The 26,092-nt window shown below is 39.9% G+C and overlaps 1 protein-coding gene across 1 annotated transcript in view; it reads right to left on the bottom strand.

Moving 5' to 3' along the window:
• MAP3K13 (mitogen-activated protein kinase kinase kinase 13) overlaps window positions 1–26,092 on the bottom strand; it is a 192,052-nt gene that overhangs the window by 112,599 nt on the left and 53,361 nt on the right. The window lies entirely within an intron of this gene.

Consider the following 26,092-nt stretch of genomic DNA (forward strand, 5'->3'; position numbering starts at 1 on the left):
AACATCTTGCTGACCTTCATGATGTATCAAAAGTGGATATGGAAGAAAAATTTACTACTACTTTTAAGTAGTGTACAGTGTTTCCTCATTGGTTTATTCAACTTCTGGCAGTCGATTGAGACACAGCTCCGAAAGGGCGCTTAATGAAACTTTGAGCAAATTTTGGCTTCAGTAAGATGTTTTATTATTAACAGCAAAAACAGCTGTATTAAATTCACTCGAAAAGCATCTCTTTCTTCTTTATTTTTACACTTTTCAGTTATGCAAAATTGGAAATGAATATATTTATTGTCCCCACTCCTCATCACTACACTTCACAATGACTAATACTTGACAAATACTGACCATGATTTTTCTGAACTTGGGAAATGGCCTCAAATCCTTGAAACTAGAACGATTGTGGTTAATATAAAGCCTCAGTTATGAGGTGTCCAGTGACCAAGAACATTCTGAACAGAGATCTGCTCTATTTCTCAATCAGATTATTTACACAACTGTGAGAGAAGGAAAGTGGTGGCCTGTTTCTAAGTGGTTCGGGAGGGTCTAAACCTGACCACTAGTAAGTATTGCACACTTCTTAGCTCATTTGGAAAAGGAAAACTTTTCAGGATTATTTTACACACAGCAAAGGTATTCAGTGTACCGTATATACTGAAGCAATAGAATATTGTTGGCAAACAGCATAGCCAACAAACTTCTCTAAAGGAGCTTATTATGGAATGTCACTACAAAGAACATAGGCCAAAGAAGTTTACTTAGGTAACATGGGAGTGCTAAAGGCAAATACGGTATTGGTACACGTCCAGTAGGCCTGAGTGGACCACATTATTTAAGAACGAACAGGCCGGGCGCGGTGGCTCACGTCTGTAATCCCAGCACTTTGGGAGGCCAAGGTGGGCGGATCACAAGGTCAGGAGATCGAGACCATCCTGGCTAACATGGTGAAACCCCGTCTGTACTAAAAATACAAAAACAAAATTAGCCGGGCGTGGTGGTGGGCGCCTGTAGTCCCAGCTACTTGGGAGCCTGAGGCAAGAGAATGGCATGAACCCGGGAGGCGGAGCTTTCAATGAGCCGAGATCGCGCCACTGCACTCCAGCCTGGGCGACAGAGCAAGACTTCGTCTCAAAAAATAATAATAATAAAAAAGAACGAGCAAATGGAAAGATGAAGAATATACATCTCTATTTATTTTAACAATGACCAAAGCCAACCAGGATACATTAAAAGAATCAGATTTATAAAAAACATTTTTTTCTTCCAAAACAGTACAGACTAATAGAAAGAGGCAAACTTTTTGTGGACTACGTCAATAAGATAGCCAAGAAACATCAAGTTGTATGTGTGTGTGTGTGTGTGTATATTTTTTTTTTTTTTTTTTTTTTTTTGAGACAGGGTCTCACTGTCTGTCACCCAGGCTGGAGTGCAGTAGTGCGATCATGGCTCACAACCTCGAATTCCTGGGCTCAAGTAATCCTCCAGCCTCAGCCTCTCGAGAAGCTGGGACTACAGGCATGCACCACCATGCCTGGTTAATTTTTAAATAAGTTTTTGTAGAGATGGGGTCTCACCATGTTGCCCAGGTGGGTCTCAAACTCCTGGGCTCAAATGATCTTTCTTCCTCGGCCTCCCAAAGTGCTGGGATTACAGATGTGAGCCACCATGCCCAGCCAAGTTGTACACATTAAATATTTACAGCTTTTTCTACGTCAATCATATTTCAATAAAGCTGTTTGTTGCTGTTGTTGTTATTGTTGTTGTTGTTTTTTTTACAGACAGCTAAAGCTGGCCAGGTGTGGTGGCTCACACCTGTAATCCCAGCACATTGGGAGGCCAAGGTGGACAGATCATCTGAGGTCAGGAGTTTGAGACGAGCCTGGCCAAAATGGTAAAACCCTGTCTCTACTAAAAATACAAAAATTAGCTGGGCATAATGGGGCACATCTGTAATCCCAGCTACTTGGGAAGCTAAGGCATGAGAATCACTTGAACTCAGGAGGCAGAGGTTGCAGTGAGCCGAGATCACGCCACTGTACTCCAGCCTGGTGACAGAGCAAGACTCCCTCTCCAAACAAAACAAAACAAAACAAAACAAAAAAAAGTGGCTAAAGCTGTTGTAGAAGGTTTTCTGTAAGGTTTGATAGCAACAAAATTACTAATAATAAGTCTACTAGGGATGGGAGTAGTCTCTGAAGCAATTCAACAAAACAAGGTCTATAAATGCTTCTAGTAACAGTCACCTAAGATTCTTGGCTCAATATATAACCTGGAAAATAAAAACTTGCTGGCTTTATGGACTTGCCGCTTTAGTAAGATAAACTTGGCCTGGGTGAGCATGCTTCCCATACCACAGGAACATCAGCTAGGCCAACAAAGACTCCTCCATGTCAGCTATCATGGGAAATCATTGGAAAGATAAGCTGTCTCATCAAATTATGGAAGATATAGAACTCAGTCTTGGAGGAAGTCATTATCATTTTAGAAGCAGAAGATAGGAAAGGAGAGAGAGGCATGAAAAATGTACACTCTAGAGAAGTACAGCCCAAGAGAACTTGCTGTGATTACAGAGTGTTCCATAATTTGCACTAACACAGTAGCCACATGTGGCTACTGAGCATTTGAAAGATGCCTAGTGTTCTTGAGGAAGTGAATTTTTAAGGTAAAGTGATTTAAATTTAGTTAACTCCAAAAATAGTCACATGTAACTGGTGGTTATGGTATGGAACAATGCAACTCTAGAGATAACAAGCCAAGTCCCAACATTATAAGTAATTTTTAATTTCAGTACATGGGCATACTAAGTGTAGAGGACTGCAAAGCCATTATCAAGGTGAGTAAGCTCTTTTAAGAACCAAATGAATCTCCTCAAACTTCAGTAATAACTGGAAAATGACTCTAGTCTCGTTATGCACGAATATATTTAAAACTAATTATTAGATAAAAATCTATAGGTAGAAATTAAGGTACAAAAATTCTGCTATAAAAATATAAGCTATTCTAGTTTTGGAGTTTTTTTGACCAAAAAAATGTGTTTTTAAAAAAGCAAAACAACTCATTTAAGCCAGAATCAAAGTCCGAAGTATCATGACCCATGGGCAATTTTTGTCAGAAATGCCAGGAAAAAGAAAGAGTTTAGTGATCTCAAATGCTAATACATGGAGACTCAAATTTCCTTCACAGACAACAGTGTGTAGTGGTTAAAAGCTGGTAAAGAGATCTGGGCTCAAATCCTGTTTCTGCCACTTATTAGTTATGGATATTCAGGTAAACCTGAGTTTCAGTTTTCTCATTATTAGAATGGGGACAATAATAGCCTATATTATTGTGTGAAGGTTAAAGTAATATTATAACACATGCAAAGAGTTGCACACAGTATCTACATACAGAAGATACTCAGTAAATGATACTGGTAGCTGGTTTTATTTTGTTATTGAGATTCTGCTACTCTCTCAACAAGGGAAATTTCAACAACTGCGCAGATCCAGGAATCAGAACCATAGGAAATAATACAACATCTTTATTTTGCTTATAATAAATCTTGAACAGATCTGATATGGTTTGGCTCTGTGTCCCCACCCAAATCTCATCTTGAATTATAATCCCATAATCCCCACAGTCAGGGGTTTCCACTTTTGCATCTTCCTCACTCTCTCTTTGCCTGCTGCCATCCATGTAAGATGTAACTTGCTCCTCCTTGCCTTCCGCCATAATTGTGAGGTTTCCCCAGCCACGTGGAACTGTAAGTCCAACTAAATCTCTTTCTTTTGTAAATTGCCCAGTCTCAGGTGTGTCTTTATCATCAGCGTGAACACAGACTAGTACAAAATCTTTTCAGGAAATTCTAAAAATATCTATTCGTGACCCAATTTCCAAAGGAAAGTTCATCCAAGTCATTTTCCTTCAGGTGGTTGGGGAATATCTTTGGGGTTCTGAAACAGATCCGGGGAATCTTCAGGTAGTTATGCTAGCTGATCAAGAGCTCTATTCATTGTTTTTAAAAAGCAGCTACATTTTTTCTACATAAAGACGTAGCTTGTATAAAATGATGTGAATTAATTTGGAAAACAGTCTGTCTCCTAGTTGGGAATACTGGTCAGAATTCTCCACTTTCATATCAGAATGTTAACCCTATTTCCACACCAAAGTATATGGAGCCTTGGTCAACAACTGAATTTCAATATTCAAAGACCTCAATAGATTATTATTATACTGCCATTTTTTCCCTGTCCAGCTCCCATTAAATGCCTAGCTGAGAAAGTGATTTTTAGGAAACATCTAAGGGAAAACATCCTTATAAGCTCACTCAAATCTATCCTTTTGTCAAGGGAGATCATCAGAAAGCTACCTGCTATCTAAATATAATTAGCCTAATACACCTTAGCAGAATAACTATCACTGAGTGTTATGGTCTTGCTTTTATTAAAAATTATTATAAGGAAGATTCATATTGCTTCTGTGTTGTCCATTACCTTGAATGATATCTTCCATGTAAGGAATTCATATGAGGAATTTGTTTTACAACCTAATATGAAGGAAAAATTTTCTGTTCTTGAAGAATTATTAGGTATCTGTCTACCTTTTAGATGACTACAATGTAATCCACTGAATTTTCATTTTTTCGACCCTGCTGCTGGGAAGCTCAGAGCCAACTTTAAAATTCATATGCTTTAAAATAAGCTAAGCACAAAACTATATATTTATATGCATACTTGCTTTCTCGTCCTTGTTTTGGGTTGAATTACTCTATTGTTAACCTTATTATATGCATTTTTTTATGATAAGCACTTCAAACTCTTTTTGAAAAGGTACGCTATAAATAAAAATTTGCACTAAATACATATCTGTAAACTATTAAGAAGATTAAAGCCTCATGTTAAAATTCTACAGTCATCTTTATATTAAAGGTACACATTATGGCAAACTTTAAAGAATATCGTGAGTTAATTGGACTTAACTATTCAATATTTTTTATTAAAAGATAATAAAATATCTAGCCAGCTGGAGAAAAGCAATTGCTTATGATATTATGTGCTATTCAGAATAAATCTTAACAGCTTAATGAAGCTTTAATGTGTTATTCCTATCAAAAGGATAACTGCCACAGAGGGATGTAAGATTCTTCTCTCATTGATAACGCAAATGTACTGAAGCAAATGAAAAGCAGACAGATTTCTCAATTAATAAAATATTTACCATCCCCAAAATACACCATTCCATAACATACAAATTCTGGCAAAATACCATAAACCGAACCTTTGTAGGACTAAAAATAATATACTGAATTTGCAAAGGTACTTTATACATTGAAAGAGAAAAGAAGACTTTATACATTACTTTACTCATCCACATAGAATTGATACTTTCTTTCTTTCTTTTAGATGGAGTTTCACTTTTGTTGCCCAGGCTACAGTGCAATGGCATGATCTCAGCTCACCGTAACCTCCGCCTCCTGGGTTCGAGCAATTCTCCTGCCTTACCCTCCCAAGTAGCTGAGATTACAGGCGTCCGCCACCACATGCAGCTAATTTTTGCTGTGTTTTTAGTAGAGACGGGGTTTCACCATGTTGGCCAGGCTGGTCTTGAACTCCTGACCTCAGGTGATCCGCCCACCTCAGCCTCCCAAAGTGCTGGGATTACAGGCATGAGCCACCGCACCTGGCCTAGAATTCATACTACTTTCTTAGAGCTCATGTAAAAAGAGAAAGAGAGAGAGAGAGAAAAAAAATAAAAACCAAAAAAACCAAAAAACCTCTTAACTGTCTAACTTCCATTCTTTTGATCCTGTTTTAATTTCTCCCCTTATTTAGCTAGACACAAGTTGGCATTTCCACTTTAGCCACATATTGCAGGTTACAGAATTCAATACCAAAATATCAGAGTAGTGGATATCTGCCTTTTAAAGTCGGGCGACAGAGCAAGACTCCATCTCAATACATACGTACATACATACATACATAAAGTCTGCCTCTGTATCTTCCCCATTTGAAAGAACTATCTCTCCCCTACTTTTAGTTCATATGGAGAGTGCTCCAAGAGTGACCACGTGGCACAAGGCTGGTCAACTCAACTCCCTGGTCGTAATAATTAGTGAAAGGATAGACACATCCTCCAAGCCAGCCAATAAGCATCATCCGAGTCATCCCCAGGATGTTTGACAACTATTGATAGGGTGGGGGCTGAACATTTGTTTCATCAGGACACTAGCTGTAAGGACAAGTAGGCAGAGGGCTGTCGTCTCCATCCATATATAGGGCAGAGGAAAGCAGACCAGAGATAAAGGAAAGAAGACAGATTCCTGAAAAAGGCCACTGGGCATCTAACTTCAGTCTTGTCTGAAGCCAGTTACTCTGCTGAACCTCCCAATTACATAAGCCAATCAATCCCTTCCTCCCCACTCCCTTTAAAAAAAGACACAAACTTAAACCAGTTTGATATAGGTTTCTGTCACTTGCAGCCAAAAGAGTCCTTATTAACACAATGTCATTAACTGATTCACTTTCATCCTATTCAATAAAACCAAATTAAAATCAGATTCCCTGTACTATAGAATTCCTTTTTTGACACTAATAATTTCAATATGTTGGTAGATTAACTTTCAAATTCTGTCTTCTTACATGGTGTTTACACTTCTTACATTCTAACTCTTACATGGTGTTTACACTTTATTGTTATTATCTTTGTCATTATCAAAAGTTCAACATTTTAAAGACCCAATATTTCCTCTCAACAGCAAGCTCTATCTTTGATATTTTGAAGTCAGTGACTTTCACAGAAATCTTTTTACCGTTTATCTCAATTCATCCAGGCTTTAAGATACATTAATTCTGAAGCCCTGGGCAAGGTTACTTAAATGTTCTGTGACTCACTGCAAAATGGAAGTAATTATAGGTATAGCATAGCACCTCAACATGGTAAACAATGTTAGTTATGTTACTTAATAACCTCATAATCAAAACTATAACTAAACATATATTTTATATTTCTGAATTTCATGCTTTTTCTCATAGGTTATTCTTATTCTGTGGTTGACAGATTATAACTTTGAATCTCTTAATTTTTTTTCTATTTTTCTCTATTCAAAGGTTATAAAAGCATATTTTTCCTGTGACCTATCCTTTTTCTGACTTTCATTTTAAAGTCAATTCTGAGTTCTCTTTGCTTTTTGTTTGTTTGGTTGGTTTTTATGAGATGGAGTCTCACTCACTCTGTCGCCCAGGCTGGAGTGCAGTGGTGTGATCTCAGTTTACTGTAACCTCCGTCTCTCGGGTTCAAGCGATTCTCCTGCTTCGGCCTCCCGAGTAGCTGGGCTTACAGGTGTGCACCACAACGCCAGGCTAATTTTTCCATTTTTAGTAGAGACGGGTTTTCGTCATGTTGGCCAGTCTCAGACTCCTGACCTCAAGTGATCTGCCCACCTTGGCCTCCCAAAGTGCTGGGATTACAGGTGTGAGCCACTGTGCCCGGCCTTAATGTATCTTCATTATATTGCACTCTTTTGGAAGTTCAGATACCTAAATTCCAGAAATAATAATTGGGAGCAAATCTGGTCCTAGACATTCTTTGTAAATGATCTTGTACTGCACTTTACAGTTTACACATTTCTTTAAAATAGGGTAGTTGTTAGTTCCATTTTACATGTAAGAAAATAAGGGCCCCAGGGAGATTGGCTCATCTAATATAGCTTTTATCTAAACTCTGTTATCTACTGAAAACTGACTATACTTTTAAATTCTATCCGTGACCCATTAACCCTCCCCCTTTAAAGACGTGTTTTTCATCATCCAATGAGTAAAATTAAAGATAAATTTTTAAGAAGTAGCAATGCAAAGATTAAAAAGCCAATCCCTAAGTATCAAGGAGCTTTGGTGAGATGAGTAACTATACAAAATGGTGTAGATGTTAAATTAGTGGGGCAGACAGGAATGTTTTACCTGAATTTGGGAAACAATACTACTAGAAAGGTAACTGAAATTTGGGGGCAAGAATAGTCTTCCTTGCATGGGACCATCCTACACACAGCAACACATTTAGTACCCTGCCACCCATGCTTATAACAGTCCCTGTGTTGTTCTTGAGGCATCTTTATTCTTGTCATATTTGTCTCCAGGGGACTTAGATGTTTCCCTAAGGGACGGGACGAATGGGGGCAACGGGTACACTCCCCATGCCTTTGCTTCCCTAGGCACTTGGATTGCTATTGCCCTGGTTTGAAGCCTACAGGTTAGGCTACCGGGTGGTGCTCTCTGCTGCCCTCTGTTGACATAGAGAGGTAGGAGCAGACCCTTGGCAGATAGATATGTCCCGTCCCTTAGGGAAACATCTAAGTCCCCTGGAGACATATATGACAAGAACAAAGATGCCTCAAGTTGAGGCTCATCAAGAGCTCTGGGAATGTGAAGTGAGGCTGAGTCAAGGCCAAGAGCCGCTCTTCCTAGACCAGACGATAGCCGATTCTTATGATTTACTTATCTTTGGCAAGTTGGCACACTTGTGAAGGGAATAAAGGCTTGTCCTTACACAAACACAGCCTGGTCTAATGCTGCAGTTTGCTCTACTAGCCCCAGTCTGCACTGCCACTCTCTTACCCAGAGCTTGAATTAAGTCTTTCTTCTTTTTGATGGAATGACCATTTGGGGTGGGTGGGGGCGGGGGTGGTTATGGTCAGTTTCAATAAGGAGGTAGACCTTGAAGGGGAAGGATTTGGGGAAACTGGATATGAGAGAGCAGGGACAATTCCCCCAAGGTCCATATCAAATGTAAAACTGGCAAGGCACACATTAGTACTTTTCATTCTAACATAAGATTACAGTGTGTGAGTACAGCAAGTGAAGAACTAGAAGTTAAAGATGATAAGATATTAACATTGAATCAGTAAACTGTGAAGTCAGTGTTTAAAATGAGCCTTATATAACCATCCATAAACAGGTCCATACTATGTAGAGTCACACTGTTAAGTCAAATTTAGCCTAAAGCGGCCTCTTTATGTATTTAAGTTTGGCCTAAAGATTTTTCTGTACATCGTAAACTGTAACAAGTGGAGGTGTAAACCAACTGTAGCCCACACCTATGCCAGTCACTGGGTTTTGCCAATCAAATGTAGCCAACTGTTCGAACCACGTTCAAATGAGGCAAATGCCGAGCTGGAACCAACCCAGCTGTTTCTGCACCTTGCTTTCATTTTCTGTACTGTCACTTTCCTTTTGCTGTCCATAAATCCTCTTCCATCCCATGGCTGCGCTGGAGTCTCTGAATCTGCTGTGATTCCGGGGGCTGCTGAATTCACGGATGGTTCATTGCTCAATTAAACTCCTTTAAATTTAATTTGGCTGAAGTTTTTCTTTTAACAATACCCAGCACTATAGTCATCTCTTTACTATTAACACTGATGAAGGGCACAGAGGGGGCAGAACCCAAAAATCTTTCAGGGAAAAACTCTGTTTTAAAGTGTACTCATGAAAGTAATTATACGTTATGTCCAGGAAATACACTTAAAATTAAATAATGAAGCCGCATTGGAAAGCTCTTGGTTTTTCATTACGTGTAATTGTTCTACTCCAAGATAGAATAGTAATATCTTTACATCAAGTAGTAAAAGATAGTAGTCGTTACTAGCAGCAACCTGCCCCGAATCGATCGATTTCTATTGCATTTTTAAAATTTTATTTCATAGGTTCCAATCTAGTCTGTTCAACTAGGTTAAGAATTAAAGCTGTACAGGTAGCATTCATTAAACAAGTAATAAGTAGATACAGGAGAATATAGGAGTGAGGAAGGGGGCTGGCCACAGTGCTGATTTAGATACTCTGAACATCAATATATAAATGAAGCATACATATTTTTAATGCATGCCATCTATGTTCAAGATAACTTAACATATGCTGGTTTATATACACATACGGATAAATCACAGAACCTGATCTCAGCCTATTTCACTAGACAAGAAACACAATAAATAGGAAAATAAAAATTGTTTTAGTGGCTTAAAATTATAAAGAAGGTATAGTGGTAGAGATTGTCCTCCAGTATCCAATCTTTCCTCTTTCCTTTAGGTAAGAGAATCCTTGATCCCCACTCCTACTTTTATTTTTTGAGATGGACCATTTTGCTCTGTTGCCCAGGCTGGAGTGCAGTGGTGTGATCTTGGCTCACTGCAACCTCCGCCTCCTGGGTTCAAGTGATTCTCCTGCCTCAGCCTCCTGAGTAGTTGGGATTACAGGCATGCGGCACCTTGCCCGGCTAATTTTGAATTTTTAGTAGAGATGGGGTTTCTTCATGTTGGTCAGGCTGGTCTCGAACTCCCAACCTCAGGTGATCTGCCCGCCTCGGCCTCCCAAAGTGCTGGGATTACGGGAGTGAGCCACCGCGCCCAGCCCCCACTCCTACTTTTAAAGTTTTAGGTAGGTACATAGCTACTCTGCTAAAAATTTCTGTACTTTCCCGGCTGTACATGTGACCACATGACTAAGTTCTAGTCAATGAGATGTGAGTGAGTGATGTTTGCAACTTCTGGGTTTTCTTAGAGATGAAGCTGCTGCCCTGGACTCTCTTTCCCCATTGCCACACTGAGTCAACTTGTACTATGCAGATGATGACAACACCCTAGGCAATGGCAGAACAACAAATAGAAGTAACCCTGGGCTTTGAATATTCTAATGAATCAAAGCTGTCTATCTGTCCTAAATTATCTGCCTGCTTTAGGGTTGCTAATAATGAGTGTTCTTCCTTTTATGAGGGACCAAATTTTTTGAGACTCTGTTGCTGCTAGTTACTCTGTATCCCAACTAATACATCCTCCTACTTGGTGTTACGTGGCTATTTATTAAATGAGATCAGTAAACGATTGCTTTAGACATTCTGAGAATTAATTACTCAGAGAAACAAGATACTGGGAGAAATCTTTTTTTTTTTTGAGACAGAGTCTCGCTCAGTCGCCCAGGCTAGAGTGCAGTGGTGTGATCTCAGCTCACTGCAAGCTCCGCCTCCCAGGTTCACACCATTCTCTTGCCTCAGCCTCCCAAGTAGCTGGGACTACAGGTGCCCGCTGCCACGCCCGGCTAATTTTTTGCATTTTTAGTAGAGATGGGGTTTCCCCGTGTTAGCCAGGATGGTCTTGATCTCCTGACCTCGTGATCCGCCCGCCTCAGCCTCCCAAAGTGCTGGGATTACAGGCGTGAGCCAGCGCACCCGGCCTACTGGGAGAAATCTTAAAACTCAATCTACTCTGTCTTCCTTTTTTTAACATATGAATAAATGCAAGTTCAGGGATTTGTCCACAGTCTTGGAATTCGTGGCAGAGCCAGAAATTGATTACCAGTCTCTTGGGATCTTCTTTGCATGACATCATCCCATCTGTGGATAACAGTGATCACTAATACTGCCTCTTTCTTTGGCAGAGTCAGTTAACATTCACTCAGTAATCCTGGGACATAGAAAACTGTCCTCAATTCTAAACGAAAGTCAACAAGAATTTTTAAAATCAGATTTTAAAAAACTTTTACTTTAGTTTCAGGCATACATGTACAGGTTTGTTATACAGATAAATTGTGTGTCATGGGGGCTCGGTGTACAGATTATCTCATCACCCAGGTAATAAGCATAGTGCCCAGTAGGTAGTTTTTTAGTCTGCATCCTCCTCCCATCCTCCACCTTCAAATAGGCCCTGGTGTCTATTGTCCATGTGTACTCAATGTTTAGCTCCCACTTGTAAGTGAGAACATGTGGTGTTTAGTGTTCTGTTCCTGGATTAGTTCACTTAGGATAATGGCCTCCAGCTCCATCCATGTTGCTGCACAGAACATTATCTCATTCTTTTTTATGGCTGTGTAGTATTCCATGGTGTATATGTACCACATTTTCTTTATCCAGTCTACTGTTGAAAGGTTGATTCCATGTTTGAGCTACAGTGAAGAGTGCCGTGATGATTATATGCATGTACGTGTCTTTATGGTAGAACGATTTCTTTTCCTTTGAGTGTATACTGAATCATGGGACTGCTATGTCGAATGGTAGTTCTGTTTTAAGTTTTTTGAGAAATTGTCAAACTGCTTTCCACAATGGCTGAACTATTTACATTCCTGCCAACAGGGTATATGCGTTCCCTTTTCTCTGTGACCTTGCCAGAGTCTGTTATTTTTTGACTTTCTAGTAATAGCCATTCTGATTGGTGTGAAAATCACATATTTTGTCTCAAAAGTATCTGAAATGTAACATAAGAGAAAATGCTAGCATACCATATAGTATAATTAAAACAAGGATGAACAAACAAGAAACATGGACCCAAGCAATTATAGTCAGAGATCCAACAAGATATGTGAAAATGGTCAAAAAAGTGTCATAGGAAGCTGGGCACAGTGGCTCATGACTATAATCTCAACACTTTGGGAGGCTGAGGCAGGTGGATCATCTGAGGTCGCAAATTTGAGACTAGCCTGACCAACATGGTGAAACCCCGTCTCCACTAAAAATACAAAAAATTAGCCAGGCGTGGTGATGCATGCCTGTAATCCCAGCTACTCAGGAGGCTGAGGCAGGAGAACCACTTGAACCCGGGAGGCGGAGGTTGTAGTGAGCCGAGATTGCGCCATTGCACTCCAGCCTGGGCAACAAAAGCAAAGCTCCGTCTCAAAAAAAAAAAAAAAAAAAAAAAAGGTGTCACAGAAGCAGTTCTGACAACAGAAGTGCTTTGGAAATATATGATTCGAGAATCTTTGGATCAATTCATAAGTGCTCTGTTGAACCTAATAAAATATGCTAGGGTCTGGAAATGTATTTTAAATTCTTATAAAAATTTCTATTTTTCTGTGGCCTGGAAAATTTTGATGCTTTAATCTTTTAAAAACCACCTCAGAAGGCTTTGGCCTCCGGGTCTCCCTTATGCTGACTAACCAACAATAGACATTCTTTACCAGAAACCTCTCTTCTAAGCTGTGTCCTGGTGGAGGAGGAAGAGTTCCTGCCTACTGCACCATATGCACACAGCAAGCTAAGGGCATATAAGGAGAAGGGGAGTCTTAGGGAGGCATGAAAGGAAAGAGTCACTGTAAGGCAGTTAACTTCATTTATTCATTCAGGAAACTCTTCAGAGCACTCGGTATGTGCCGGCACTGAGCTGAGATCTGATGATAAATACGCAGTCCCCGCCCTGAAGAAGCTTACAGTCTAGAACTGGAAAGTTTCCTTCCTTAATATATCTCACACAAAGAATTTGGGCTGGGATGGAATTAAGGGTAAAAAAAATTCTTCACTCCAAAATACAATTTTTGAAAACCACTCCAGACCATCTTCAGTTAGTTGAATCTCAATCTGTTCTTTTTTATTTTGAGACAGTCTTAAGACTGGGTAGATCATATACACCATGGAATTCTACACGGCCATAAAAAGAATGAAGTCATGTCCTTTGCTACAACATGGATGCAGCTGGAGGCCATTATCCTCAATGGATGAATGCAGAAACAGAGAACTAAATACTACATGTTTTCACTTATAAGTGAGAGCTAAATAATGGGGACACGTGGACATAAAGATAGAAATAAGAGACACTGAGGAAGGGAGGGAGGACAGCAAGGACTGAAAAACCATCTACTGGGTATTAAGTTCAATATTAGCGTGATGGGTTCAGTAGAAGCCCAAACCCCAGCATGACACAATATACCAATGTAACAAACCTGCACATGTGCCCCTTGAATCTAAAATTTTTTTTAAAAAGAATAGGTAGAAATGGAAGCCTTTGATTACAGTACCATATGCTTACAGCCTCTGCTTGTTCCTAGTTCAGAACAATCTGATTTCTCTGCTTTTGAAAACACCATTAGCTTTTCAACCAGCCAAAGTACCAAGTGCTCCTCTTTTCTTTTCAAAACCCATAACCACTAGGCCTATCTTTCATTTATCTATCTATCTATCTATCTATCTATCTATCTATCTATCTATTTATTTATTTATTTATTTATTTTTGAGATGGAGCCTCGCTCTGTCGCCAGGATGGCGTGCAGTGGTGCGATCTCGGCTCACTGCAACCTTCGCCTCCCGGGTTCCAGCGATTGTCCTGCCTCAGCCTCCTGAGTAGCTGGGACTACTGGTGTACACCACCACGCCCAGCTAATTTTCGCATTTTTAGTAAAGACAGGGTTTCACCATGTTGGCCAGGAAGGTCTCGATCTCTTGATCTCGTGATCCACCAGCCTCGGCCTCCCAGAGTGCTGGGATTACAAGGGTGAGCCATCATGCCTGGCCAGGCCTATCTTTTAGCCACCCCTCGTGGTCTATGGGACAGAATATCCACCTGTTAGTATAATTTGGAAAGAAAAGTGACATGTCCATAGGTCCCTGTGGTAGTGTTGCTTGCTCCTGTCATGAGTGAATTACAGAAAATGCTTGTCTAACTTTAGGGGGAATGTTATGATCTAGAGAAAATTATTACAAATACTCAAGAGATGTATTGAGCCTAAATTTCAAAATGAGCAAAATGAAGCTCCATTGAAGATCACTCAAAATGGAAGCAGGGGCCTAAAAAGGCCACATTTTCTGAGCATGTATTTTTAGTTTATTAAATTACTCAAGGCTCCATAATAAATGATCATCTGCAAAGGGCCATTTGTCTAGAAAAAAGGCTGGTGCCTTGAAGTGGCTTTCACTGTAAGTAAATATAAAGAGAGGTAGGAGGAAAAAGGAGAATTCCAGAAAACCAGTAAAATATACTGTAATTAGTAAACAATGCAATATTTGAAAAATTAAATCCATTTTCCCCAGGAGATTATTTGTTGGAGCTCACTGCTTAGTTGGGGTATAAAATAGTCACCAATTTCATGCTACATTTATATTTATTTTTCTTTTCTTTTCTTTTTTTTTTTTTTTTTTTTTGAGACGTTGTTTTGCTCTTGTTGCCCAGGCTGGAGTGTAATGATGCAATCTTGGCTCACTGCAACCATCGCCTCCCAGGTTCAAGCAATTCTCCTGCCTCAGCCTCCTAAGTAGCTGGGATTACAGGCATGCACCACCACACACACCAGGCTAATTTTGTATTTTTAGTAGAGACAGGGTTTCACCATGTTGGCCAGGCTGGTCTCGAACTCCTGACCTCAGGTGATCCACCCGCCTCAACCTCCCAAAGTGCGGGGATTACAGGCGTGAGCCACCGCGCCCGCCTACATTGATATTTCTGAAATCGCCTCCATCACAAATTCTTCACATTTAGGGCAAGTTCTTTTGTATTGTTCCCTCAAAATGCCTGATGACATTTTCAATTGAATGAAAGAATGCTTTCTGCTGCTGCCATCTACTACAAACCTAAAAAATATGTTTTAAAAATGTGAAAGAGAAAATGGGCTAGTATTAAAGAATAATTTATAAGTCCGACAAGTAGACTGAGATCAGTGTCATGCTTTACTTTTAACTAAACTATTAATTATTCCAGGCCTCTGAATGATGATCAATAAGGCAACATATAAGAAATAGAGTAAATAGAGATGTATAAAGAAATAGAGTAAGTAAGCTACACAGAACAGTATTAAATGGCTTTGTAAAGCTACACCTTGATATACCTATATCTATATACATAATCTGTAGTCTGTTCAATATGAAAACAAGTCTCGGCTGGGCGCAGTGGTTCATGCCTGTAATCCCAGCACTTTGGGAGGCTGAGGCGGGCGGATCACGAGGTTAAGAGATCGAGATCATCCTGGCCAACATGGTGAAATCCCATCTCTACTAAAAATACAAAAAATTAGCTGGGCGTAGTGGCGCATGCCTGTAGTCTCAGCTACTTGAGAGGCTGAGGCAGGAGAATTGCTTGAACCCGGGAGGTGGAGGTTGCAGTGAGCCGAGATCATGCCACTGCACTCCAGCCTGGTGACAGAGCGAGACTCTGTCAAAAAAAAAAAAAAAAAAAGCAAATCTTCCTCTGTGTTATGAACTCCTCAATTCAAAAGTATTAGAAAAATGAAGTGCAAAATTCACTTTTACTAATTTGAACAAATGTGAGTTCAAAAATTATCAAGGTAGACAGATAAACATACTAATAAGGCAGAGGGAGGAGGAGGAAAAGGTTAACGAACAAACAATTCACAGACAAGAATGTTGCACCCTTTGGAAAGGGTATAGCAAAATAGGTACTCTTCTATACTGCTGATGGCTAAATAATTGCTGCATCTTTTTTGAAGTACAATTTGGCAATAGGTATCAGTAGACTTAAAATGTAAATATCTTTTGACCCAAGATTCAAGTTTGAGAAATTAATTCTAAATAAATAATCTGTACTCTGCAAAACAATCTAGCTACAAGGATTTCATCACATAATAGTTTAAAACAAAAATAACTGGGAATAATATAATACTCCTAACAATGGAAGGTATTAAATAAATTATGATAAAACTATTCAATAGAACACTTAAAACCTTTACAGGTTGTATACTAAAATGTATAAGAACAGGTAAAAATATTCATGACAAAGTGTGAAAAAAGGCAAGCAATACAATAATGGATACCAGGTGATCTAACATGTGTAGATGACTAGAAGGATGAAGGATTTAGATCATACATATATCATGCCTATCTCTGGATATAGAGAGACTGGTGGTTTTATTTTCTTCTCTTTTAATATAAATTTCTAGATTATCTGTGAAGTACAAATGTATTGCTTTTGGGAAAAGTTACAAAAATTGATAAGGTAAGAAATGTTCACTGCTATTTTAACCAAATTATTTTAACTTTAAAAAAACATGTTATTGGGGTTTCGGGGAGATGTTGGTCAAAGGATACAAAACTTCAGTTAGAAAGAGTAAGTTCAGGAGAGCTCTTGTACAACACAGTGACTGTAGTTAATAACAATGTATTCCACACCACATGAAAAATTGCTAGAATAGAGTTTAAATGTCTCACCACAAATAAATAATAGGTATGTGAGGTAAAACAAAAACAAAACTTGTTACAATTTTTTTCCCTTCTAATTTAAGCAAGATAACCTGAAAATGACTCTGTAATACACTATGCCAGCAGTTTCCAACCTTTTTGGCACCAGGGACTGGTTTCGTGGAAGACAATTTTTCTATGGATTCAGGGCGCGGGATGGGAGGGGGTGGTTTCAGGATGATTCAAGTGCATTACATTTATTGTGCACTTTCTTTCTTTCTTTCTTTTTTTGAGACAGAGTCTTGCTCTGTCACCCAGGCTGGTGTGCAGTGGCACGATCCTGGCTCACTGCAAGCTCCGCCTCCCAGTTCACACCATTCTCTTGCCTCAGCCTCCCAAGTGGCTGGGACTACAGGTGCCCGCCACCACGCCCGGCTAATTTTTTGTATTTTTAGTAGAGACAGGGTTTCACCGTGTTAGCCAGGATGGTCTCGATCTCCTGACCTCGTGATCTGCCCACCTCGGCCTCCCAAAATGCTGAGATTATAGGCGTGAACCACCACACCCGGCCCACTTTATTTCTATGATCACATTGTAATATATAATGAAATAATTACACAACTCACCATAATGTAGAACCAGTGGGAGCCCTGAGCTTGTTTTCTTGCAACTAGACAGTCCCATCTGGAGGTGATGGGGGACAGTGACAGATCATCAGACATTAGATTCTCATAAAGGGCACGCAACCAAGATCCTTCACATGTGCAGTTCACAATAGGTTTCCTGTTCCTATGAAAATCTAATGCCACTGCTGATCTGACAGGAGGAGGAGCTCAGGCAATAATGCAAGTGATGGCGAGCAGCTGTAAATACCAGATGAAGCTTAGCTCACTGGCCTGCTGTTCATCTGCTGTGCGGTCCAGTTCCTAACAGGCCACGGACCAGCATCAGTCAGTGGCCAGGGCGTTGCAGACCCCTGCACTACGCTGTAATAGATAGTGTGTCTTTTCACTAGAGTGAGGGATGGTCATGGCTGGGATAAACTTTGAGGAGGTGGGAGGATTTGGAATGAAAAGCCTTAACCAGAAGGAGGTGTATGTGTTTACGTGTGTGTGTGTGTGTGTGTATGTACTTTTTTGAGAGAAAACAGAAAAGTGTAGATGGCAATAAAAGATGATGAGATTAGTAGAAACGGGGCTGGGCGCAGTGGCTCACGCCTATAATCCCAGCATTTTGGGAGGCCAAGGTGGGTGATCACCTGAGGTCTGGAGTTCAAGACCAGCCTGGCCAGCATAGTGAAACCCTGTCTTTACTAACAATACAAAAATTAGCTGGTGGCACATGCCTGTAATCCCAGCTACTCAGGAGGCTGAGGCAGGAGAATCACTTGAACCCAGGAGGTAGAGGTTGCACTGCACCCCAGCCTGGGCGACAGAGCGAGACTCTGTCTCAAAAAAAAAAAAAAAAAAAAAAAATGAGATTAGTAGAAATGAAGTTGCGAGATCCCATTTCCAACAACATTATAGAAGGCAGATCACCTGGTGAAAGGAAAAGGTGACAGATTTGGGATTCTATGGAGCAAGAGAGGTTTCGACAGCCACTGTGGGAAACGACAGATAGAAATGAAAGGCCACCAATCAGTCGTGAGGGCCTGACTGAGGATGCAAAGCAATCAACATGGTAGCTGAAAATATGATTAAGGAGGTACTCTGTGTTGGGCATAGTCAGAGGAGGACAGACCAAAGGCTGATAAGGGGTGGCGGAAGTGATAAATGGCTAATGATATTTCCAAGCTGGATGGGGCATAAAGGGAAAGGGGTCAAGCGCATATTCAGTTTGGTATCTACTGCCATGTATAGCATACAGTAGAGCAGGGTAATATATGTTTAAGAAAAAAAAAAGAAGTGAGGAGAAACTGTGTAAGGAGAGGGGTACGATAATTAACTGAGCACCTATTATGTAACAGATTCTTTTGTCACAGATCATCATGTCTCTTCTTATTGGCTGGGTTTCTCCTTTGCCTATAAGCATGTCCATGTCTCTCCTTTTCAAAATTTCCTTCTGACTTATCGACTCACTCCCCTTTTCTTTACCACCAAACTTTTTGGAAAAACACTATATACCAGGACTAGCAAACGCTAGGCACATTTCTAGGCCTCTATGCCTCTTCCCAGACCCATAGCAGGTACAGACAGTAGACGGTGGCACTCTTTCCCTCGGGCATACGCCATCAACATATGCAAAATTGGGTAGCACCTAGCAAAGGGCCTTGTGTGAGAGAAACATTTAATAGCAATTTTCTAAATGAATGAATGCATGCATATCCTATAGCAAGGTAGATTTGTGATCTATCATATTTACTGGAACAAATAATAAAAGTTTTTGCACCATATATTTGATCTCCTGGAAATGGGTTCCCTTTATGCTCCTAAAAATAGCACCTTTGGCTCCTCATAGGCAGGAAGCCTTTGCTTAGGTGAATCTAGTTAGCTGCATGCCAAGCTGTTTCTAGCTACAGTACATTCCAGTTTGAAGGTAGGTTTTAGGTTCATGTATATTTTTTACCCTCCTGCTTTTTATTATTCCATTTCTAGTCATTAAAAAATACCTGGCCGGACACAGTGGCTCACATCTCCAATCCCAGCACTTTGGGAGGCCAAGGCAGGCAGATCACAAGGTCAAGAGATTGAGACCATCCTGGTCAACATGGTGAAACCCCACCTCTACTAAAAATACAAAAATTAGCCAGGCATGGTGGCGTGCGCCTGTAGTCCCAGCTACTCGGGAGGCTGAGGCAGAAGAATCACTTGATCTTGGGAGGCGGAGGTTGCAGGGAGCCAAGATCACACCACCGCACTCCAGCCTGGCGACAGAGCGAGACTCTGCCATAAATAAATAAATAAATAAATAAATAAATAAACAAACAAACAACCTGCTGAGAGTCACCCTTTTGCAGCACAGAGGAGGAAAAAAATAAAAACAAGGCACTCCATTGCCTCTTAGGTACAGAAACCATCTTTGATAAGGCATTAATTCCACCCTGCAAGTAGGATTTGCATAATCTCCAGGCCTATTATGGCAGACAAACTCTTAAGGTGGCCCTGATGATCCTTACCTTCTAGTGTTCACACCCTTGTGTGATTCCCTCTCTTTGAGTGTAATACTTGCTTCCAATCAATAGAATGCAGAAAAGGTGCTGGGATGAACATGATTACATGCACGTAATATATGAATATGCTATATAAAGCTGGAGCACTTGTGTGGAGTCTCTCCCTCCCTTGCTAGCTGTAAGGAGGCTAGTGGCCATGTTGGGGAACCCCCCATGGCAAGGAAATGTGGGTGGCCTCTATGACCTAAGGGCAGACTTTAGCCAACAGGGAGAAAAAAGCAAAATAAAAAAACTATAGTTCTTGGTACTACAACCACACCCTAAAACCACAAGGAACTGAATGGTGTTAATAACTTATGTCTATGAGTTCCCCAGTTGAGCATCCAGATGAGAACGCAGCCCTGACTGAAGTTATGTGAGACCCTCAGAGGAGGACACAGGTAGGCCATGCCCAGTAACCGAGGTGACAAAGGTGTATTGTTTTGAGCCACTAAGTTTGTGATTATATTGTTATGCAGCAAGAGAAAATTAATACACCCGCAGAACTTCACACCATTCCATCTGGAAACAACTTGCTTTACATTTATAGAAAACATTTATAGAAAGCATCTAATAAAGATTATAATGGCATACTCTAATACTCCTTTTTATATAAATAATAGTGAGTAACATAACAAACATCTTGCCTGATGACTCAAATAAGCGTGATTTATAGACCTAATATCAGTGGCAACAATCATACCTAGTATTGTATTAGACAGTTAGCAGAGTTATGAAAATATTCTTGCCTTCCAATGTCCTTTGTTTCCTAAAAGTGTTGTCTATGTCATCCTGGAGTTTCTTTATATAAAAGTCTCATTTCCCAGTATGTTTCTAAAATAGCAAAAGCCTGTGGCATAGATAAGACACATAGAGCAGCTTGCAGGTTGCACTGAAAACTGCAGAACGGACAGATGAGTGTATTACTTGTGCACTGCAGCATGCAGATTGCCCCAAAACTTAACAACTTAAAACAACTAACATTTATTATCTCACACAGTCTCTGAGGGGCAGGAATCTAGGAGCAGCATGGGTGGGTGGTTCTGGCTCAGGGTCTCTCATTAAGTTGCAGTCAAGCAGTTGACCAGGGATGTAGTCCCCTGAAGGCTGGAGGAACTACTTCCAAAATTGTTCACTCACGTGGCTGTTTGCAGGAGGCCTTGGTGACTTGTCACATGGGCCTTTCTGCAGGGACAGCTGAGTGTCCTCATGACAAGGCAGCTGGCTTCCCCTAGAGCAAGTTATTCACAGCAGGCAAAAAGCTGCAGTGCTTCTTATGACCTAGTTCAGAGTTTGGCAAACTTTTTCTTAAAGTACTAGATAGTAAATATTTTAGGCTTGTATGCCTTATAGTCTGTATCACAGCTACTCATCTCAGTTGTTGTCGTGTAAAAACAGCCACATGCAACACACAAATAAATGGGCAAGGTGTGTTCCAATAAAACTTTATTTATAAAATAGGCAGTCAGCCTGAGAAATACAGTTTGCCAACCTCTGACCTGGTCTCCAAGGCCGGTGACTTGAAGCCTCTTGCTTCTTCTTTATTCTATTCATTAGAAGCAAGTCATTAGCTCCAGCCCACACTCAAGGGGAGAGGAATTAGGCTATACCTCTCAAAGGGAGGAATAAAAAAAAAAATTTTAGACATGCCTTAAAACCACTACCACAGGTTTAACACAAAAAGCAGAATGTGGGTTAAATATTGCATTAGTTTCCTGGGCATACTTTAACAAATTATCACAAACTGGTGGCTTAAAACAACAGAAATTTTTTCTTTTACAGTTCTGGAGGCTAGAACTCCAAAATCAGGGTGTTGGCAGGCCCATGTTACTGCTGAAGGCTCAAGGGAAAAACCGTTACTTGTCTCTTCATAGCTTCTGATGGCTCCTGGAAATCTTTGATGCTCCTTGGCTTATAGCTTCTTCAGTCCAGTCTCAACCTCTGTCTTTACATGGTCCTCTTCCCTATATATACATCTGTGTGTCCTCTCCTCTTCTTATAAGGATACCAGTTGTTGGATTTAGAGTCCATCCTAATCACTATGACCTCATATGTAACTAATTGCATCTATAAAGAGCCTGTTTCCAAATAAGGTCACATTTTGAAGTTCTGGTGGACATGAATTTTGGGGGGACACTATTTTGTGTTGTGGTGTGTTGAATAGTATGCCCCCAAAATTCACATCTATCTCAGAATGTAACTTTATTTGGAAATAAAGTATTATATCAGTTAAGTTAATATGAAATGAGACTGGATAGGATGGTGTAATAGTCCTTTCTCACACTGCTATGAAGAAATACCAGAGAATGGATCATTTATAAAGGAAAGATGTTTAATTGACTCACAGTTCTGCATTGCTGGGGAGGCCTCAGGAAACTTACAATCATGGTGGAAGGCAAAAGAGAAGCAAGCACCTTCTTCACAGCGTGGCAGAACTGAGTGAGTGCCAGCAGGGGAAATGCCAGATACTTATAAAACCATCAGATCTCGTGAGACTTACTCACTATCACAAGAACAGCATCGGGCAAACTGCCCCCGTGATCTAATTAGCTCCACCTGGTCCCGCCCTTGACACGTGAGGATTATGGGGATTACAATTCAAGATGAAATTTTGGGTGGGGACACAGCCAAACCGTATCAGTTGGGTTCTAAATCCAATGACTGATGTCCTTATAAGAAGAAGAGGGCCACTTAAGCCCTGAAATATATTAGGGAAGTTTCTCATCATCCTCAGGGTAAAGTACACATTCCTTAACTTGGTACATAAAGCCATTGCTGATGTGTCTTTAGCAATTTCTCTGTCCTCATTTCCTGCCACTTCCTTAATATTCACTCTAGTTAAATGGAGCTGCTCCTTCTCCCAACCTATTAGGCTGCATAGCCTCACTGCTTCTTCTCCCTATAGTGCCCTGTCACCTCTTTTCCTTGGACTCAGGGAGGTACCCCATAAGTTATATCAGGTTTTATTTGCAATGAGAATGTCACCTAATGCGAACTGCATACTTTATTCCACAACTTTATTTTGTACTATTAAAAAATCTTTGATTATATATTCTTTACATACATGAAATTCATAATCTCATGTGCTCAGTATAATAAATGCTGACAATGCTATACATTCATGTAACCACCACCCAGAACAAGACCTAAAACATTTTTATAACCTCTAGAAAGTTCCCTGGTGCATCTTTCTAGTCAATAAAACACCTCCCCTCCACCCCTTACCAAATATATTTTGACAAAAAAAAAAAAAGAAGTAAAGGTCACAAAACAACCATAATTTTTCCCATTGGTTATTAAAACTGCTTTGCATAGTTTCAGCTTGTATGATCATTTTTATAGTCCCATATTACTATGCAAAGTGAGGGCTGTCTGTATGTTTTCATGTTTCCTTTTATTTTCCTTTCACCAATTTAGCTGTATCTGTGTGTGAATAGTTGCTCTAAAGCAAAGGTAGGCAAACTATAGCCCATGGGCCAAATCCAGCTGGCTGCTTATTTTTATAAATAACACTTCATTAGAACACAGCCCCTCTCCTTCATTTATTTATTGTCTATAGCTGCATTTGTGCTACAATGGCAGAGTTAAGTAGTTGCTACAGAGGCTACATGGCTCACAAAACCTGAAGATATTTATTATGTGGCTCTTTATAGAAAAAAATTTCCCAGCCCCTGCTCTAAAGCAATGTTTTGTAAAGTTTAGCATGCATCACAATCACAGAAAGACAAATCATGGTAGCATACCCCCAGAGTTTCTGATTCAGTTAAGCCTGGGGTGGAGCCCAAAAATTTCCTCTCTAATAAGATCCCAGGTAACACTGATGCTGCTGGTCTGCAGAACACGCTTCGAGAACACACTGTTCTAGAGATAGCATTTTATTTTATTTCATTTCATTTCATTATTTTAGTTTAGTTTAGTAGTTTTTTGAGACAGAGTCTCACTCTGTCACCCAGGCTGGAGTGCAGTGGCACAATCTTGGCTCACTGCAACCTCTGCCTCCCCGGTTCAAGCGATTCTCCTGCCTCAACCTCCCGAGTAGCTGGGATTACAGGCACCCACCACCACGCCTGGCTATTTTTGTATTTTTAATAGAGATGGGGTTTCTCCATGTTGGCCAGCCTGGTCTTGAACTCTTGACCTCAGATGACCCACTCGCCTCGGCTTCCCAAAGTGCTGGATTATAGGTGTAAGCCACCACGCCCAGCCTAGAGATAGCATTTTATAATTTTAACTTATTGTGGTCTACCTCATATACCATACTATTTTGTTTCCACCTTTTGTGCTCTTATTATGTATTTTACTTCCTTATATGCTCTTAACTCTATTATACATTGTTATTATTTTTGCTTTAAACAGGTCAGAATCTCATTCTTTGTAAATTAACACAAGTAAAATTGACTTTTTATGGTGTATAGTTCTAAGAGTTTTAACTTACATACGGATTCGTGTAACTGCCATCACAATTATTCCCTCTGTTAAAGGATCTAGCAGGAAAGGGGAACATGAACAAATGGGGAAGTTGACCACAGAGATGGAAAGTATAAAAAAGAATCAAGAAGAAATGCTAGAAATAAAAAATAAATATCAAAATTGAAGAATTCATTTGATAGGCATAGGGGTAATGTTATATAATGAAGGCAACCTCTGTACTGAGTCGTAAGGTTTTCATAATATTTTCCTTATTCAGTGAACCAGCACTATTAACATCCACTTATATGTTAGTAATTTCCAACTTGCTACTTATGGCTTCTAAGTCATATCTTGTATAATTTCTTAAGTATATTGTTTGAAAACTTGATTCTTGAGCTGGAAAAAGTTCTAGCAAAATTATTTTCTTTTTTATAGCTTCTTAAAACACCCATATAAGCCACTTGTTTTTAATGTCTTTCTTTCTTTCTTTCTTTCTTTCTTTCTTTCTTTCTTTCTTTCTTTCTTTCTTTCTTTCTTTCTTTCTTTCTTTCTTTCTTTTTTCTATTTTATTTTATTTTATTTTATTTATTTTATTTTATTTGAGACGGAGTCTCACTCTGTCACCCAGGCTGGAGTGCAATGGCACGATCTTGGCTCACTGCAACCTGTGCCTCCTGGGTTCAAGAGATTCTCCTGCCTCAGCCTCCCATGTAGCTGGGATTACAGAAGCACGCCACCACACCCAGCTAATTTTTTTCTATTTTTAGTAGAGACAGGGTTTCACTACATTGGCCAGGCTGGTCTCGAACTCCTGGGTTCAAGTTTTCTGCCCACCTTGGCATCCCAAAGTGCTGGGATTACAGGTGTGAGCCACCGCGCTGGGCCATTGCTTTTCGTGTTTATTCCTGTGGGTCTCATCAAATCATTTTTCAGATAATAGATTATACAGGCAGCCCTTTACAATTTTTCAATTAGTGACTTTTATGGTCTCTCCTTGATGAGCTTGTTTACTAGTTGGTGTTAACCTAGTTATTTTAGGGAGTTTTAGTGAGGAAAATTTGTAGTTTCCTAGATACTTGGGAGCTATTGTGTCCCCTCCCCACCCCTACCCCCACCATATTATTAAATTCTGAAAACTGGACGGACTATGGAAAGACAGCCTAGAGCTGAGGCCCAGTAGTTCTTAAACCTTCTGATTATAAATCATAAAGAATCAGGTTACTAGAAAACAGATCAAGTTTCAGCAACTAGGTCCAGGTTAATAAGTGTTAGAGTTATATAAGGCTCTTTTCTTTCACCCCCCACAACCCCCTATATGCCTTCTGTGGAATTTCTCATCTTCTAAATGCCCATTTTATCTTAACACAGGCCCAAAATCAGTTTTCAAGTTCTGATGTGAAATTCTTTTCATTATCATCTGTGTTGGCATTCTCCTCCACTTATTTGCCTAAGTGTTTTTCTTGCCCATTTTTCTTAGATGAGATGTGTCATAAAATACCGTAAAGTGTGTGTTTACTTTGTGTTGCCTTTATTGAGAATTAGAGAGAAGGTTGCTATACTTCCCAGGTGTTCCGTAAGTGTCTGTGAAACATCCTGTGTACATTGCTTCTTCTAAGTTTGTATTGCAAGTGTATTTTGAAATGAATTTTACCAGGATTCATCACATCATTTTGTTATGGAAACCACTGC

Source organism: Theropithecus gelada, chromosome 2 (genome assembly GCF_003255815.1).
Source record: "Theropithecus gelada isolate Dixy chromosome 2, Tgel_1.0, whole genome shotgun sequence".
In the NCBI taxonomy this organism is placed as follows: domain Eukaryota; kingdom Metazoa; phylum Chordata; class Mammalia; order Primates; family Cercopithecidae; genus Theropithecus; species Theropithecus gelada.